The sequence below is a fragment of the Pipistrellus kuhlii genome, unplaced genomic scaffold (assembly GCF_014108245.1).
Source record: "Pipistrellus kuhlii isolate mPipKuh1 unplaced genomic scaffold, mPipKuh1.p scaffold_m20_p_5, whole genome shotgun sequence".
Taxonomy (NCBI): Eukaryota; Metazoa; Chordata; class Mammalia; order Chiroptera; family Vespertilionidae; genus Pipistrellus; species Pipistrellus kuhlii.
The window spans coordinates 55,576,254-55,594,550 of record NW_023425551.1 but is presented as its reverse complement, the minus strand read 5'-3'; the positions used below and the strand labels follow the sequence as shown (position 1 = coordinate 55,594,550).

General features: G+C 38.1%; 1 long non-coding RNA gene across 1 annotated transcript; it reads left to right on the top strand.

Moving 5' to 3' along the window:
- The first annotated feature begins 34 nt into the window (after positions 1-34).
- On the top strand, positions 35-18,269 carry LOC123651376. Its single transcript, XR_006740047.1, has 2 exons — positions 35-93; positions 16,995-18,269. It is a non-coding gene; the product is annotated as an uncharacterized LOC123651376 (long non-coding RNA).
- Positions 18,270-18,297: the final 28 nt, after the last annotated feature.

The window sequence follows — 18,297 nt, the reverse complement described above, 5'->3', positions numbered from 1 at the left end:
ACTCCGGCAACACACCCCGCCCTGCTCCAGTGGAAGCAAAACCTCCCGGAGCCGCGGCGGCGGACCCGGCTGGCTCCCGGCTCCCAGAGCAAGGTGAGTCCGGCCCCGCCACGCTGGGTCCCAGAGAGAGAGTCTATGGAGGGAAGTTCGGTGTTTCCATTACTGTTGTTCTAGGGAGTTGTGGACCGAAATGGGAACACTGGACGCACTACTTTTGTAGGTCATTAAATGCTTACCTGCACTTGAACTCCTTTTTTTCTGCGAAAGTTCATGCGTGAAGGAAAGCTGCACAAACACATAGTAGCACTGTCAACTATTCGAGTTAAAGATTTTCCTTTTAGGACATCGCATTGAAGTGTTTAATTAGGCAGCTCTCAGACTGGTACATCTGCTGTCCTGAGCATGTGTACTCTGAATAAATGTGCCAGGACACCATGTGTCTGAAACAGGTGTCTAGCTTTCTAGCCTTCTTCAAAAAGCAGGCCAGTCATCACACTGACAACGTTTTTTCTTTTCTTTTCTTACTTCATTCAAGAATGAAGATACAGGAGTTTTGTATTCAAGTCATCTGTATTGTGAACTTTATTTCTGCAATAAAGTCTTATACTAATATCTTAAATAGAGATTGGATGAAATAGGTGAGAGGAGCGGTACTTAGTAAACCACCCTAGCATTCAATCACAGTACCTTGCAAATAGTAGACACTATAGTTTATATGATACTAATAGGATTTGGTCATACAAGATTTGTAAAATGTATTGAGGTTTTTACTGGAAGTGGACTACACTTCGAAATAGACAGTTATTGCTGAAAATGTTAACATAATTTGGATAGTTGATAAACAGATAACACTTATTTGTATTTCAAATAGCTGTCACATTCAGTTTATTTCTTTTGGCAATAAACTTTGCATCTAAACATTTTGTACACTTGCCACATGTTCCTTCTGCATAAATTATTTTGGTGACCAAATTTATTTTAAGATGATCTTTACAATGAAGAAGAAGGAGGAGGAGAAATCAAACAAAAAAAATGGCTTGTGTTACCATTCTGCTTTTGCAATTGAAACTCGCCACATCTTATTAAATTAGCTTCAAGAGAGAACATGGGCCCTAAGACTAAGTTTGACCTTGAGCAAATTTCTTAGGGACTAACTTTAGTTATGAAAGGACAGTATTCCAGACTCTGTCAGCCTCACCCAGATGCTGTGAGATCCAACCAAGATAATGATTATAAAGAATGTGAGTTGGTGTACCAAGTTTCAGCAGTCTTAATATGTTATTCTCTATCTCTGCCTTTCTACAAGCAAGTGTCAAGATACTTGCCCACTAGCAGTCTATCAATATTTCCTCTGACTACATATTTTTCTCAATCTGAAAGTCTTCCCTCAAACTAGACGTAAATGAGACTCCTCCCTCTTAATTCTTTACTCTCTCTCTCCCTCACCCCTCCTCTCTTCCTTCCTCTGTTTTCCTCTTTATTTTTTAATGGAGAAGGTATTAGGGTAGACATTTAATTAACATAGCCTATGGCTGTCAATGTGCATAATTTTACATGGAAGTTGTTAGTGGCTTGGTCAGGTTTATATCCACATCATAAGATAATTTTGCAGCCAATTATCAGGGATTCACTTAAAATATTGGTGCTTAATTTTCAAAGAGGAAAAAAAAAGCAAATATGCATTTTTAAAGACATTTCCATGTGTCTTAATATAATTTGTTTACTTCGAAAATATACAATCTAGTACAGAAGTATAATTATTACTTCAAACAAATGTACATATGGTAACACTAGAATGTGGAATTTGCTAAATTTAATTGAACCAGCAGTTGTTATTTTCAACTAATTAACTGAGTGAAAACTATGGAAGAATTGATTATTATGAATCCAATATGCATTGCTTATTAAGTATATTTAAGTCAAAGCCAGTATTAGGAATTAATAAGTCCACCCCCATTTATTTCAGGGAATGAATATTTTATCAATTGTTTGTGTAATATGGGTGACGCCATTGAAGAAATCATCATTGGAATCATCATTGATAATTTCTTCATCAGCTTTTCAACAAGGAAGAGGAGAGCAGCCCCTCTTTTAGAGAGCTATTGGTTTTAACACATATTTAAATGTTTACTAAACAAATTGACTTTGGGGGTAGTTTTAGCATTTGTAACAATAGTCTTTAAATTTTTTAAAATATTCTTATTGATTTTTAGAGAGAGAAGAAGGGAGAGGGAAAGAGAGATAGAAACATCAGTGATGAGAGAGAATCACTGATTGGCTGCCTCCTACACACCCCACACTGGGGATTGAGCCCACAACCTGGGCATGTGCCCTGCCTGGGAATCAAACCATGACCTCCTAGTTCATAGGTTGATACTCAACCTCTGAGCCATGCCAGCTGGGCCAGAATCATTTTTAAATACACAGATATAAGGTGTTTTCTTTGTGTGTGTTTTTTTTAAATCCTCGCCCAAAGATATGTTTTTATTGATTTTTAGAGAGAGAGGGAGAAGGGGAAGGGGAGGTGGAGGGAGAGGGCAAGTGAAAGGAACATCAGTTGGCTGCTTTTCATATGTACCCCAGTATGTGCCCTGATTGGGAATTGAACCCAAAATCTTCCAGTATATGGGGTGACATTCCAACCAATTGAATCGCCCAGCCAGGATCAGACAGAAGGTTTTTTATAAGTTGAATTACATGATCTGACCAATGACAATATTATTTTTTTCTGAATTTTACATTTTCAATACTTTTATCTCAACATTTCTTACCAGTGAATATAATAAACTAGATGCCCAATGCATGAAGATTCGTGCAGAATGGCCTTTCTTACCCTGGCTGCCAGCACAGCCTTTGCTCCATCCTGGAGCGGCCTTTCTGCCTTCCCAGGCTGCCCAGAGGCCTGGAGTGGCTGTGGTGGTACAAAATGCCTGACTGTGTATGCAAATTAACCTGTCATATTTCTTGGGTTAATTTGCATACTCACTCCTGATTGGATGATCGGCATCTCAAAGGTATATGGTCAATTTGCATCTTTCTTTTTTATTAGTGTATATAACTGGATTCACATCTTGCTGATTCTGACATTGGTGTGCCTCTGAATTTCTGTGTGTCTTGGACAAATCAAACTTCCATGTGACTTCTCTGCAATTCACTGAATCCAATTCACTCATTTGAAAATGATGTTATTAGGAATAGTGAGATACTATCTGTTAGAGAGAACAGAAAAATAATTCCCTCATTTTCCTTTCTATTTCTGAAATGGATGTGGGAGAATTTCTTTTTTGAACCACAACATCAGAGTTTTTTTTAACTCTCCTTTTCTAAAACATATTTTTTTCTGATTTTTTGAACCCAACCATGAGTTTCTTCACTGTGGTATATTTATGGCAAGAGTCTTTTATATGTATGTGAAGGAACAGAGAGAAAATTTCACAAAAACTAACCATCCCTTCTCATTTGATCTTGGGCCACAGTTTCAAGAAAAATTTCTTTTAGTGATTACTATTAGAATACATTTTGTTTCCGCTAAATTGACATATTTTAGTGTCTCCTCTTTAGTTCCACTACTAGGCAGCTCTGAATTAAATTTACAGCTCAATTTGGGAGTATATTGTGGTCTGCCTCATCGTGACGTTTTTAGAAATGTTTTTTCCTTATCTTGGTTTATTATTTTTACTATACATTACCAGCTTATATTTGCATGTAAGCATTTTACTTAAGCTATCTAAAAGACTTTCTAAAGTAAGGTGAAGTATAAATGCATGAATAACATTTTGAGTCAAACATTAACCTGGGTATGATTAGCTGAGCAGTGAGAACAGCATGAAGGAGATTGCTATGGGTTTTCTTCACAGAGAAAGAGGATTCCGATTCACCACTTATCTCAAAACCTTTTTCAAAGAGGCAGAAATATATAGAGGTACAAGATGGGGAAATGCATTTACATTTATTTTTAAAGTTAAAGTTATAGGAAATACGCATTTATGACTGATTTCTGCAATGTCAGGAGTTTCACTCAAAAATGGAATATTTGTTTTCAATTTAAACTGAAATGCATATTATAAATTATCCTTAAATCATGGTCACTTCCCATGTTACCCTTTATATTTAAGGGTAGCCTTTTACAATTAAGACATTAACTGCTAGAATATTTTTCAAATGCAATATATCTTTTCACTAAGATTACTATACACCTATTTCCTTCAATTTTAGTAGTCTCTTTTAGAAAATAAACATTCCCCCTTCTGTTTTTAAATAATATTCTACAATAGTTTTAGTTTTTAAAGACTTTTCCTGAATAAGATTCTATCTTAAAAACCATTGCAAAACCATTTTGTTTTGTTTTATGAGATCTATTTTAATTAACTGTATCTTTAAAAAATCATATCTCATTTAAAATTAAATCATTTACACAAAGTAGACAGTGTAGCATCTCTTTATGGCCAGCAGGTCAGCATGTAGGAGGTGCTCAATGAAGTTAGAGAGTTTCTGCAGTTAAGTAGTATCAAAAACTTAACTTAAATATAAAAACATTTTTGCCAGCTCACATAATTAACAGTGCACTTTATAATCTTGACAAAGTAAAATTAAATGTAAGAAAAGTTTAAAAAGCTGACAGAAGGTGGAAGATGAGAGGAGGGAGTAAAAGTGGACGGCAAGTAGAGGCATTAATAGCCTTATTCCACCAAGAGGGGTTTCACAAACCCCACTCAAATTTGTTGGACACGAACAGGAAGTATGAGTAGATATTTCTAAATTACAACCAACAAAACTTAAAATAATAATACAATTATCCAAATTATAGAGAGTTGAGAAAAGAACTACAGGAATGAAACTAAAATCTCATTTTACATAGCTGAGGGTCTAACAAATAGAAATAGTTGGATAAAAACAAATTTATACATATGTTAATTATTTCATTATTAAATTTTATATATTTTTTCAAATAACTTTATTATTTAGCTTTCTAAAAGCAGACATGATTGAAAGATGTTTCCTTTTGTGTTGGGGTTGGGGTTTCAATTTGGTGTAAGAAGGTTTGTAGTCTTATTTAAAAATTTTAAACCAAGTGTGAATATTTTTTAGATGAAATTTTTCGATATTACAAAAAGTCTTAACACAAAATTTGTTTAAAAATAAATAAATGCAGGTTATGCTGGGAAAGCACAATTATAAATATTTTGGATAGAATAAAAGGGTTTGGGACCTCAGTGTGCTAAAATGCAAACATTAATCAGGAATATACATGCTGGTTTTAAGAAAGCAATTATAACGGAATGTATAGTGCAAATATTTTATTTTCTTCACAATCAGTTCATAATATAGTAGATTATCTTTTTTGTGCTTGAGAACAACTGTGCCTTGGAATCCCACAGATTCTAGTTACAGATTGGAGGGTGTTTGTTAAATGCCTGTTTTTGATGAAGTAATTGTATTTCATTGAAACTGTGAGACTCAGCACACAGGAAAACTCAATAGAAAATGTGTTCAATTGTGAGCTTTATAGCTTGAGAAATGAATGAAAATTATGGAGAGAAGATTCTGTGGAGTTACAAAAGAATTTAGAAATCTGGAACAGAGGATATTTGAGTAATTAACATTTTTGAGCTTTCGGGGTTCCAGATTTTTCAGATATAACTCATAGATAACTTTATGTGCCAGTGAGGAAGCATATTGGGGCCACCGTGAAATACTCCAGGGGGTCTTTTAGAGTTAGTTCATCTTGGAAAAGAGGGAAATCAACCTCTTGGATTTGCAGTCTGCATTGTAAATATTCAAAGACAATGGGGGAAAAATCATTAACAGAATCCATGGAGAGGGGGAGGGAGGGAGAGAGAGAGAGATAAAGAGTGTGTGTGTGTGTGTGTGTGTGTGTGTGTGTGTGTGTGTGTAAGGGAGTAGGCTGGATGAATTATTTGGTCACCAAACCTTTGGATCATCTGCCAGTTGATAAGGAGCAGAATAAATCTAAAAAGAAAATCCAGAAAACTTAAAGAATTATGGTGAAAGTAAAAATGACTTTTAGAGTATAATGCTTTAATTCTGTTATGCAAAGTTTTATTTTATAATGTACTAGAAGCCCGGTGCATGGATTCGTGCATTGATGGGGTCCCTTGGCCTGCCCCTGTGGGGATCAGTGGATCTCTGTGCCACTGCCCGACCTTACCTGCCTGCTTGACAGGCTCCAGCCCACTGTCCATGTAGATCCCACACAGCATGAAGTAGTACATGAAACTGCAGGTGGCCGGGGAGAAGCCCAAGCCCGGGCTGGGCACCACGCTACTCCCTCTCATCCTGGCCCTGCTGCACCTGCCGCTGCAGCCACTCAGAGGCACAGGGAGATTGTCCACAGGAGAGGCTTGCACTACAGCTACGCTCGCCAGCCCTGAGCCCTGCGTCTGGGGCAGGTCTGTCAGCTGAGCAGCATTCCCGCTATGGGAGCTCACTGACCACCAGGGGCCAGCTCCTGTATTGAGCATCTGCCCCCCTGGTGGGTCATGTGTATCATAGCTACTGGCCGGTCCTCTGGTCATCTGGTTGTTCCGGTCACTTAGGCTTTTATATATATAGATGGAGGTTGCCATTTGGGGAGAATATTTGCGGAAACTACCTGAACTCTAACCAAAGCATTCTCATATAGGTGCCATCTCTCCAAACTTGTCTGGAAATAATATAACAATAAGTGTTGAATTTTCATTCTCCTTTTTTTTTTTTTTTCTTCATTTGGAAAGAACCTTCACATATGTAATATCATTAAATCTTCATCACTTTCTCTCCAGATTATGAGAAGGCAGTCTGGGGTAGTATTTGGATTCAAAGACATTTTTTAGTCTTGCTACTGTTATGGGACTCAACCAGGTCACCAATTCCTCTGGGCCTATAAATGAGGATGATAATAATTTTAGATGCTTTATCTCTCTTGCTATATTGTTTTGAGGATGGAAGAGGCCAATTTGTTAGAATGTGATTTTCAGACTGTTATGTGGGTCACCAATGTGCTTATTAGCATAGGTTCTATTCCTATATTTGAGAGAATGGAAAGGAGACCGATTGATTGAGATGCATTTTCTGTTACCCATTTATTTTCTTTATTTTTTAAAAATATATTTTATTGATTTTTCTTACAGAGAGGAAGGGAGAGAGAGCTAGAAATGTCAATGAGAGAGAAACATCGACCAGCTGTCTCTTGCACACCCCCTACCAGGGATGTGCCCGCAACCAATGTACATGCCCTTGACAGCAATCGAATCTGGAATCTTTCAATCCACAGACCAATGCTTTACCGCTGAGCCAAACCGGTTTCGGCTCTGTTACCCATTTAGATAAGGCTCTGTTCATGACCCTAACCCCCGGGTCTCTTAATTATTCATGTTCTTTTAACTACTCTCATGCATCCTTTGAACTGTGGGCATCAGCTATGACATTGGAATAATCTGATGTTTCCTCAATTTCTTTCTTGAAGAGCTTGACTAATTGGTTACTAGGGCCTTTCTGACTAGAAACCCTACGATAATCAAGAACTTGGTTCTCAACTCTCTCAGGGCTTTCTATTAACTTAAAGGGGATGAAGACAACCAACAAGGTGGATAAAGAGCTCTGTGTAGAAAACAGGAGCATGTCCCTTGCTCCCGAGAGAGAAAAAAATGGGTACAGAGAACCAGGGACATGGTGTGAGTTGGAAACTTCAAAACATGAAACAGTTCCTGAAGATATCCTGAATATGGGGATAGAATGAACATGGAGAGGAGATTTCTAAGGTTCAAGGGCAAATGTTCAGCGGCATCTTCTAAACATGTAAATTGCCTTGTTTTGTTTCAATGGATCCGTATGGAACTAAGATGACCATGAAAATGTAAGACCCTTTCTTCCTTCCCCCAGAATTCTCAGAAAAATTGGTAGAACTTTGGGTATCTTTAGCTAGATAGAACGGAAATAAAAGGAAAGACAAGACCTAATCTTATTTGAGTACCCACTTCTCTTATTATTGCTAAATTTTGTCCTTATTGCCCAGCAAACATTATGTTTAATTCAAATAAAATAGAATATAAATTGTGATCTGTTAAGGATATAATACACAATATATGAATAGAATAAAATCTAGAAAGATCAATACCTAAATGTGGTTATCTCCATGTAGTAGGATTATGATGATCTACATACATTTTTGTATTTTCTGAAAATTTTCCAATAAACATGTTATAATTAAAATTACAAAAATCTTTTAAAGGTATATAACTGATAGAAACTCACTTCTTCATTGCTGCATTAGTTACAAAGTTTTTGAATAAAAAGAGACGTGTGTGCAATGTATGAATTATATTAAATTGTTTCTTATTGAAAATCTCTTTACTTGGACTTTTAACCAAAAGCCTGAATATTCATTGTGATAAAATAATTTAGATGATTTTCACAACCACCTAAAAACAAGGAACTCATATAAAAAAAGAAGTGAAATTTTCAGTGTGACAGTTACCTCTAACATCTAACTCGAGTTTTTTGGTCAGCTGTTTTTCTTTGAAGGATATGGAAAGTCTTAGTGGCTTATTTGTTCACTTTAGGTAGAATATTTAAGGACTAGAATATTTAATTTTTTCAGTGAACAAAATTCGTGCATGGGGGGATGTCCCTCTGCTCGGCCTGTGCCCTCTCACAATCCAGGATCCCTTGGATGGGGTCCCTAGGCCTGGCTGGCAATCAGGACCTATTGGGGCTTTCCTTCTCCAGGATGCTGGCAGTGGGCCCTGCCCCTGCCACTTCCACTGCTTGCCATCGTATGCATTGCTGCCCCCTCCCCACCCCCACCACCAGTTGCCTCTCTCTGCTAGTGACAGGCATGAGGTACCTAATTTGTTTGTTGGCCGGTGGCCTGGGCCTCCCTCTGTGGAGTGATTGAACACGGGCGCCCCCAGATCAATCGCCCAGCAGAGGGAGGCCCTACCCACCCAGCCAGGAGTCCGAAATCTATCACAGCCCAGAGGGTTGTCCTCCCTCTTTGGGGTGATCGTGGAGCCCCCCCCCCCCCCAATAGCCTGAGCCTCCCTCTTTGAGGTGATTGATCACAGAGGGGGCCCCCTCCCTCAGTTGCCCTGCAGAGGGTGGCCTGAGCTTTCCTCTGTGGGGTGATGGTGGGGCTATGGTGGAGCGATTGCGGCCCCCTGACAAAATCTCATTGCACCTGCCTTGGCTGGCCTGGCCCCAGTGCATATCATAGCATGGTTATCCGGAAGGTCGTCTGTATGGTGGTTCTGCTGTTCGGTCTTTCGGTCGATTTGCTTATTATGCTTTTATTATTATAGATTACCAAAATAATAGAGAAGCAAGCAGTCTAACATTTGAAAGACAGGAATTGTCACTTTTTGAAGACATTATAGTAGATACCTTAGGTAGTACATGGCTTTCTGCGAATGATATAATTTAGGCCAGAGTGCTCAACCAGAAGATATTTTGCCTCTCCCTTCCCCCAAAGGGCCTTTGGCAATGTTTGGAGACATTTATGGTTGTCACAACTGAGGGATTAGGGGTGCTAATGGCATCCAGTGGGTAGAGGCCAGGAGTGCTGCTGTACAGGCTAAAATGTACAAACAGACCCACACTGCAAGAATGTATTCAGCTTAAAATGTCAATAGTGCATAGGCTAAAAAAACCCTGCTTTAGGCGCCTTTTTATTTATAAATAAACATAATGATATCATCAACTTCAAAACTTGCTAAAAGGAAAACGATTCTTATTTATGATTTATTTTTCAAGCCATAGAAAATAGAAGTGTTCCTCCCCCAAAAGTAAAAAGTAGAAAATTTCCTAGTACATTTTTTGTCATAAAATAGTATTTAAAAGTTAAGGTAGATATTCATGGTGTTTGAGAAAGCAAATTGGAATAGTACAACTCATGGAAAATGTGCTCTGGCAAGTTGGTTGAGAATGCCTTTTTTTTTTTTTTTTTTTTTTTTTTTTAAACATTCCCCAAAGACTATTTTAGGTAGTAATTCAAAATGGTTGGGAAAGTGAATCCAATGATATGTCAAGAACATGCATTAATAAAGACTGCTGTGCTCCCAAGAAATAAATGAAAACACAGAATGCACTTATTACAGTGTTCTGTGTGCCCTTCAGAATGATGGGTTATTGGAAAGGCAGTTCACGGGGTGCAGGCCAGAACCCTCCCTCCCCACCGTCCCACTGCGAAGCCCGTGTTCTCATAGGAAGATTCTCGGGTTAAGAAAACACAAGGACAACACAGGAAGTTTGGCAGCATTTCGTATTGTGCTAACCCCACAACCCTGCAGCTTTTTTCAGGGCATTTTAAAATACACTTTCAGTTGGTTCGTGCATGGAGTTCGACGAAGGTCACTGCGTGCTTTTTTATTTTTCTCCCTAGAGAGGGCATTAGCGTAGTTCCCTGTAAATAAGAACGAAGATTGTTAACTAAAGCCTACCCATTTGGTCTTTATTACTCCTTCCATCAAAGAACAGGACCCGTTCTCAGGAGGGATGAGATGGGATGTCGTGATGATATTTTGTTTTCATTTTTAATTAAATGTGTAATGCTTATGGAGCCACAGATTGTGTTTGGCAGCCTAGATGAAGACATGCTGAGGATCAAGTTACTTTATGCTGTCAAAGCCTTTTTTTTTTTTTTTAATGATAGAAGAGATTCTATGACTTTAATCAGAAAAGCATGAGTCCCCTCTGTAAATATTTATTATGTGTTTTAATTGGTATAGTGATCAGGAAGAAAAGAGGATTACAAGATTACAGAATCACTTTGTAAACATTCAGTTTTCTTTATAATTTTACAATATAATTTGGTGAATAACTTTTTTTTTCTGGTCCTAAAATACTACTTTATACTTAGAAAATTCAGGAAGGCATAAAAAAAGAAAAATACCAATACCCCTAGAGACCACCACTTCCAACACAGGTCTACTTCCTCCCAGTTCTTCCATAAAACAGGGGTCACTGTGCCCAATCCTGCTTCCGCAGTGACCATTTGCCTGTCTCATCAAACTTCTTCCAAAAGATAACTTATAATGTCTGTATCCTATATCTTAAATGGCTGCACCTAACTCAATCTTGTAAGTGTGGATTTCTTCCTTCTGCATAATACATATTGATGTATAATTGTTCAGAAACCAATGATTTCTGATGTTCACCTAGTCAGTGGTCGGCAAACTCATTAGTCAACAGAGCCAAATATCAACAGTACGACGATTGAAGTTTCTTTTGAGAGCCAAATTTTTTAAACTTTAAACTTCTTCTAATGCCACTTCTTCAAAATAGACCCTTCCAGGCCGTGGTCTTTTGTGGAAGAGCCACACTCAAGGGGCCAAAGAGCCGCATGTGGCTCGCCAGCCGCAGTTTGCCCAGCGCGGACCTAGATGACAGAGGCTCTGGCTTATGCACATTTCCCCGGGCATTTGTCACTGCTCTGCTTCTTTCCTTCCAATACACTCACAACCGTGTATTGTTACAGGAGTAAGAGTAACATTACAGATATAACCTTGACAGTACTCTAATTTATTAACTAGTGTTTAAAGTTTGACACTTTTACTATTAACTAACAAATTACTTGTGACCTCCCTCCCAACTGATGTTGGATATTTTGTGACATCTCAGGTGATTAACACTAAATTTAGCTAATACAGATGTAATGCCATAATGAATGTCTCTACCCTCATACGTTTCCTAATTATAAGATGAATGGCTAAAAGTAGATTATTCAATCTAAGGGCATTAATTCTTAATATCGATCATCAAATTTACCTTCCAGAAAAGTTGTTCCAGTTTCTAATCTCACATCCAACAATCCTGGGCTTTAGAATTAAGTTTCATTAATTTAAATGTGAAAAATTCAGCCTCCAAAGCAGAAGTATTTGAAATAAAGTGACTTAATATTTTTTTCATGTGTAGTTTTTCCTTTTTCCTCACCTTTCCCTGCTCTCTCTCTCTGTGACATATAAATTGAGTGACTGTTGCTTTCCTATGATTTGTATCTTTATTAGTATGTAAAACTTCTTTAGCCACCATTAATATCTTTACCCCTTTCTCAAACTAGTATTTTCTGTCTTGTTTTGAAACTGTCCAATGGATACTTGTCACTTTTTTATTTTTACCTTGTCTGTATCAGTTTGTTTTAGAATCTCTCTTATAAGTTTCATAAGCTTCAGTGTTTTTAAACTGGATATGAATTTTTTCCTTCTATTAGGAAATTTTCAATTATTACAATACTTATACCTTATATTTTACTTACATTTCTTTTATCTTGCTTTGCAATTTTTTCCTGTTTTCTTAGTAATATTTGTAATCATAAACTTTTACACTGACTAGTATTTATTAATTGTATACAGATTACCTTCAAAACTACTTTAACTTGCCTGAATATGGGGAATACTTTTGATCTTAATATTCAAGTCTTAGGGGTGGTATTCATATAAAGTTTTTAATTATCAGGATAATAACAGAAAAGATAGATTTTTGACTCCCTTTATACAAAATGAGATATTTAGCTTAGTTTCCCTTAGGTTTATTGTTACCTCACTTCTGTGTTTCCCTTGCTCTTACCTGCAAGATAAGAAACAGATAATTATCAATTTTTACTCAATATGTTTACCTTCTGTTTTGTAACGATATTAGCGATAGTTTTTGAGATTACCTTTCTGTTGAACTGGTTTGATGTATTATTCTGTAACTTCCTTTGCTTGAGGTCTTTAGTAGGATTCATCTCTAGGTCAACTTTAATCTTTCCAAGAATCACACATGGATAGTTATTTTTTAAGTTCTTAAAAACCTGAGAATACCTTTCTTTTTCCTTCAAACCTTAAAGTTATATTCTCTGGGAACACAAGTCTTGAAATTTTTACCTTCACAATGTTTTCCGTAAGAGATGTTGCTGCATTGATTTCCATAATTTTGTTAGTGGAAAATGTCTTATAAATAGCATGTGGTTCAATTTTATTAGAAATCATTAACTTTTTACTTCCAGGATGCTTAAAATAAACATCCTTAATGTTTGAATTTAAAGATGTGTGAGTTTTTTTTCCAGAACATAACTCAATGTGGTTCTATTTCTTTTTTTCTCTCTAGTGAATATTTGCCTGAATATGGGGAATACTTTTGATCTTAATATTCAAGTCTTAGGGGTGGTATTCATATAAAGTTTTGAATTTTCTCCCCTATGGGATATCTTTATGATTATGTCTACTCCATGTGTTTTTTCTTCTTGAGATTACCTATAACTTTTGGGTATAGTTTTGGTTCTCTGTCTTCTATGACTACCATCTCCGGTCTTAGCATTTTTATCATTTCATAATTTTCTTCTGCTTTCTGGGAAAACTACTCAAGTTTGTCCTTAATATCCCTGATTTGATTTCAGACAGTGCAAATTCTGGGGGTTTATTGCTTTTGCTGTGAATTTCATTTAACAATTGACTATTTTAAATATTCAAAATTATATTTACTTACTCATTATTTCTTTTAAAATATTTTTATTGATATCAGAGAGGAAGGGATGGATATATATATATATATAATATAAATGATGATATATATATATATATATATATATATATATATATATATATATATAAAAATGATGAGAGAGAATCATTGATTGGCAATGACCTCCTGGTTCATAGGTCGATGCTCAACCACTGAGCCATGCCTGCTGGGTATACTTATCCATTATTTCACTGATAGACATTAAGGTTGTTGTCATATTTTTGCTATACAAACTACTATATGATAAATATTCATATATATATCTATATCTTTTGGTACACTTATTAAGAATCTCTCTAGGGTTAGGTACATGCCATTGAGTAGAATTTCTGAGTTACAATTGCATTTTTAGTTTTATTTTATGTGTTGTTTACCATTCATGTCTCTTTTTTTCTTTCATTCTCCTTCTAACTTTCTATTCCTATTTTATAGAGAAAAATATTTTCTTGCACCTCATAAAAGATGACAGACATCATTCTAAAGTAATTAACTTTAAGAGGTTATTTTTGTTCCTTTTCCCTTTTATTTCAGTTACACCATTTTCAGTTTATTATGGCTTTTGGGTTTTTGGGTGTGTTTTTTTCTTTCTCTATTTATACTTAAACTAGAGGCCTAAAGCACAAAATTTGTGCAAGGGGCTGGGCTCTCCCAGCTCCGGCTGCCTCCTGACCCCTGGCACCCTGAGGCCTCTGCACCCCCGCGGCCCCACCCACTGGTCGTTCCTGAAGGTCGTTCTGTCCTCCAGCCTAATTAGTATATTAGGTCTTTATTATATAGGATAAGTAACCATTTTTTAAAACATATTTTATTGATTTTTTACAGAGAGGAAGAAAGAGGGACAGAGAGTTAGAAACATCCATAAGAGAATCATCTATCAGCTGCCTCTTGCACACCCCCTACTGGGGATGTGCCCGCAACCAAGGTACATGCCTTTGACAGGAATCGAATCAAGGACCTTTCAGTCTGCAGGCCGACACTCTATCCACTGAGCCAAACAGGTTTCGGCAAGGAACCATTTTTTCAATGCAAATGGTATGTCAGTAGATTTTAACAGCACCATTTTTCTATTGTTAGGCCTATACTTTGGCTTTTAGAGCAATTATTACCATATATTTTAATTGACAATTGTATTGGTTTATGATGGAGTCTCCTCCCTAAATCTCAATTCCTGACTTTCTGCCCATCTGGAAAGTTGTAGTACATGAAAAACTAAAATTCCCATCATGCCCTATCCTTAGCGCTGATCTCTCTCTGCCCAGTTGTTTGACATCCCTGGACAGCCCTCCCAGATTCTAGCATGGGTTTGCCTGAGAGTCTTAGTTTCCTTGCTTTGCATTTTTATCTTTTCCTTTAACTTTAAACAAATTTGGGTGAGAAGTTGGGAAAGCTTCATCCTAGGTTCTTTAAAACAGACAGATCTTTCCAAGCCAGAGAGACTTGCTTGTTATCATAATATCTTGAATTCTGGAGAGCTGTTTTGGATTTTTGTATCCATTTTACTCAGTTAAGCAATCAACGATGAGAATGAATAATTCAAAGAACTGATCATCCCACACTATTAGTGCTGTGTTTCCCTCACCCCTCACCCCCCCCCCCCCCCATTTTCTCTTCCAGCTTGGAGCTTCCTGCTGACCTACTTCCTTATAAAATAGCATAACAATGAGCTGCTGGTCTTACTGAAACTTACAGAGAGTGCCATCTGTCGATGTGCATGCTGCACTCTACTGTCAGTCCTTGCTCTGTGAACTCAAAGCACTTTGCAGTTTTATTTTGTTTTTAATTTTTAAAAATATCTCAGGGTCTCTGTAAGGAAAATTTAACATTCCCATTCTTTGATGGCCAACAAGAGCCAGAGAATAGTGTTATAATTACTCCTAAAACTAATAGTGAGATAAAAGTCACATGGTTTCTGGGTAGATGGTTTTTCCCATTTTTTCACATCTGCTCAAACTTTTCTTTTGCAATGGGTATTTAAAATAACCTGTGAAGTGCATGCCTGGCCACTGCTGCTCTTTCTGGAAAAGCGGTTTTCTCTACAAAACACACCTTTGCAAGTGTATCAGAGGAACAGTGAGGAGGAAGGTTTACTAGTCCAATAAGTGTGACATCCTCACATTTATTGTTTTAAGAATAAATCAATGATATTGATTAAACATTTTCATTCAGTAAGCTAGCAGGTGTTTCAGTGATCTTAACATATCTTTGATTAGAGAATTATTCAGAGCAACCTACCTTGTCCAGAAAATTACAGAGGTCTTGATGGAGTTCTGTCATCTCAGAGAGAAAAAATGTGCAAAATTATCTGGCTTTCTATTACATTTCTAAAAGTTTTAGTATTTTTGGGGTGATTTATGCTTCTTGAGAGCTACATGTATCTTTTGTAATTTGTGGCTCACACACACTTAGTCTTCATTAGCAAAGAGGTACTAGAAAAAGACATAGAAAAGCACAGGGTAAAAAAATTAATTATTATTATTATCCTATCTAATAAAGAAGAAATATGCTAATTGACCATCACACCCTCACGAGATGGTGGTGGCAACAGCCAATAAAGAGAGAATATGCTGACTGCTATGCCCTCTCAAGATGATGGTGCCCACAGCCACAAGATGGCAGCACCCAATCCCCTCAGCCCTGCCTCATCCAGCCAGAGTCCCTCAGTACCCTCAGGTTAGGGAAGTCAGGTGGGGGCAATCGGACCGGCAGGGAGGGTAGTTGAGGACAATCATGCCAGCAGGGGAGCAGTTAGGCATCAAGCAGGCTACCAGGGGAGCAGTTAGGGAGCTATCAGGCTGGTAGGCAGAATGGTTAATGGCAACCAGGCAGGGGAATGGTTAGGAGCCAGTGGTCCTGGATTGTGAGAGGGATGTCAGACTGCCAGTTGAATATCCCCCGAAGGGTCCCAGATTGGAGAGGGTGCAGGCTGGGCTGAGGAGCACCCCTCCCCCCATGCATAAATTTTGTGCATCGGATGTCTAGTTACTAGTATAATAAAAGCCTAAGTGGCCATTATGGAGGAACAACCAGAACAACTAGTCGCTATGATGCACACTGACCACCAGGGGCAGACGCTTAATGCAGGAGTTGTTTCCTGGTGGTCAGTGCGCTCCCACAGGGGGAGTGCCACTCAGACAGCAGTCGGGCTCATGGCTGCCAAGCACAGCAGCAGTGGTGGCAGCCTCTCCCGCCTCTGCTGCAGCGCTAAGGAGCAGTGAGCTAAGTGGTAAGGAGCAAGCAGGCGGGCGGTAAATAGCAAGGGGTCCTGGACTGCAAGAGGGCACAGGTCAGGCTGAGAAACCCTCACTCCCTCCACCCGTCTCCCTCCCACAGTGCATGAATTTCAGCCTCTGGACCTCTAGTAGTATTGATGATAATATCATAGAAACAACTCAAATTTCCTGTGTTATTATTACATGTCAAGTTCTCTTCTATATACATTAAAACTCATCTTCAGTATACCATATGAGGCAGCTAACATAATCGTCTTCATTTTACAGATGAGAAAAATGACAATAAGAAACCCTCCCAAGTTCTTACAGCAAATGTATTGTGGAGCCAAAATGCATACCCAAGCACTCTCAGACCAGTGCTCACACTCTTCCAGCCCTGCCATCCTTCTTGCAAAGAGTGCGGCAGGAAATTTTTTCAAACTGTTTTATAAACCACACGATAAATGTAGCCAACTAATCCTCGGTGGATGAAGCAGTGCTCAGTTCATATGGGAGAAATTAGCAAACCATTTCCCCAAAGGACAAATTCAAGAAAAGAAAAAAATAATAGTGCTAAAGGGCACATGCTTATGGAGATTAATTCAAAAGAAGTGTCTCTTTGAGACATCTCTCCGCATTCCTTCATTTGTTCCACTCCTCTGGGATTTGCCCAGCCCCCCAGCTTAACCTTTGCTTCCCTGGCTTACTTAGTAGTCTCAAAAGTTGGAAACATCATGAAAAGAAGCACAAGTGTCAGAGGCGCCAGCTGGCAGAGGGGAGTTCCAGTCGCGTTGTGCATCCCCTTGCGAGCTCTTTATTTCGGTTGTTCCCTGGCACACACACACGTCAGAAGCTCCGTTGGCTGCCTGCTTCTTGAAGGATGACAATTCTGCCATAATCCAAATGTCCAAACGCAATTACCCAGATCTGGTCTTCAAGGACTTGGAGCAAACGTCAGTGAGTGGAAAAAATTATAAGCCAGTGCTTGGGTCATAGGTTGTTAAGAAATAAAGTGACAAGAATGGAAAAGAACAATCCTCTTTATGCTGTGACGTTGGGTCTCCAGTAGGCTAAAGGGCTGAGAAACAAGTCTCCGATCATATTCCTATTGTGTCATAACCGTGCTCAGAACAGCTCTGTGGTTCAGTGGGGCTTAGAGAATAAAGTCAAGGCACGTGACTTGGCATTTGAGGTGTCCCCTGCTCTGGCTACAGCCTTCTATGCAGTCTTGCCCCTTGAAGGACAGGCAGGGCCAGCACAACCCTTATGGCCTGCCACACGACACACTACACACCACATGCATTCCAATTGGTCAGTGTTTATATCTTGATAGGTTCTTCAATCTTTTTAATATCACCCCTTATACACATATGTTTCATATTCCATACTTTAAAAAGTGAAGAGATCCTATTCATTTCTTCCAGAAGACTGTACACTTCTTAAAATTACCAGTTCTTTCTTATTCCATTTTATATTTACCACAATGCCTAGCACTTTCTTGGCTCATAGTAAGTTCTGCACACATTTGTGGTATGAATAAAAGAATGAAGCCCGCTGGGAAAATAGAGTTGTGTGTTTCTTATCTTGCCGT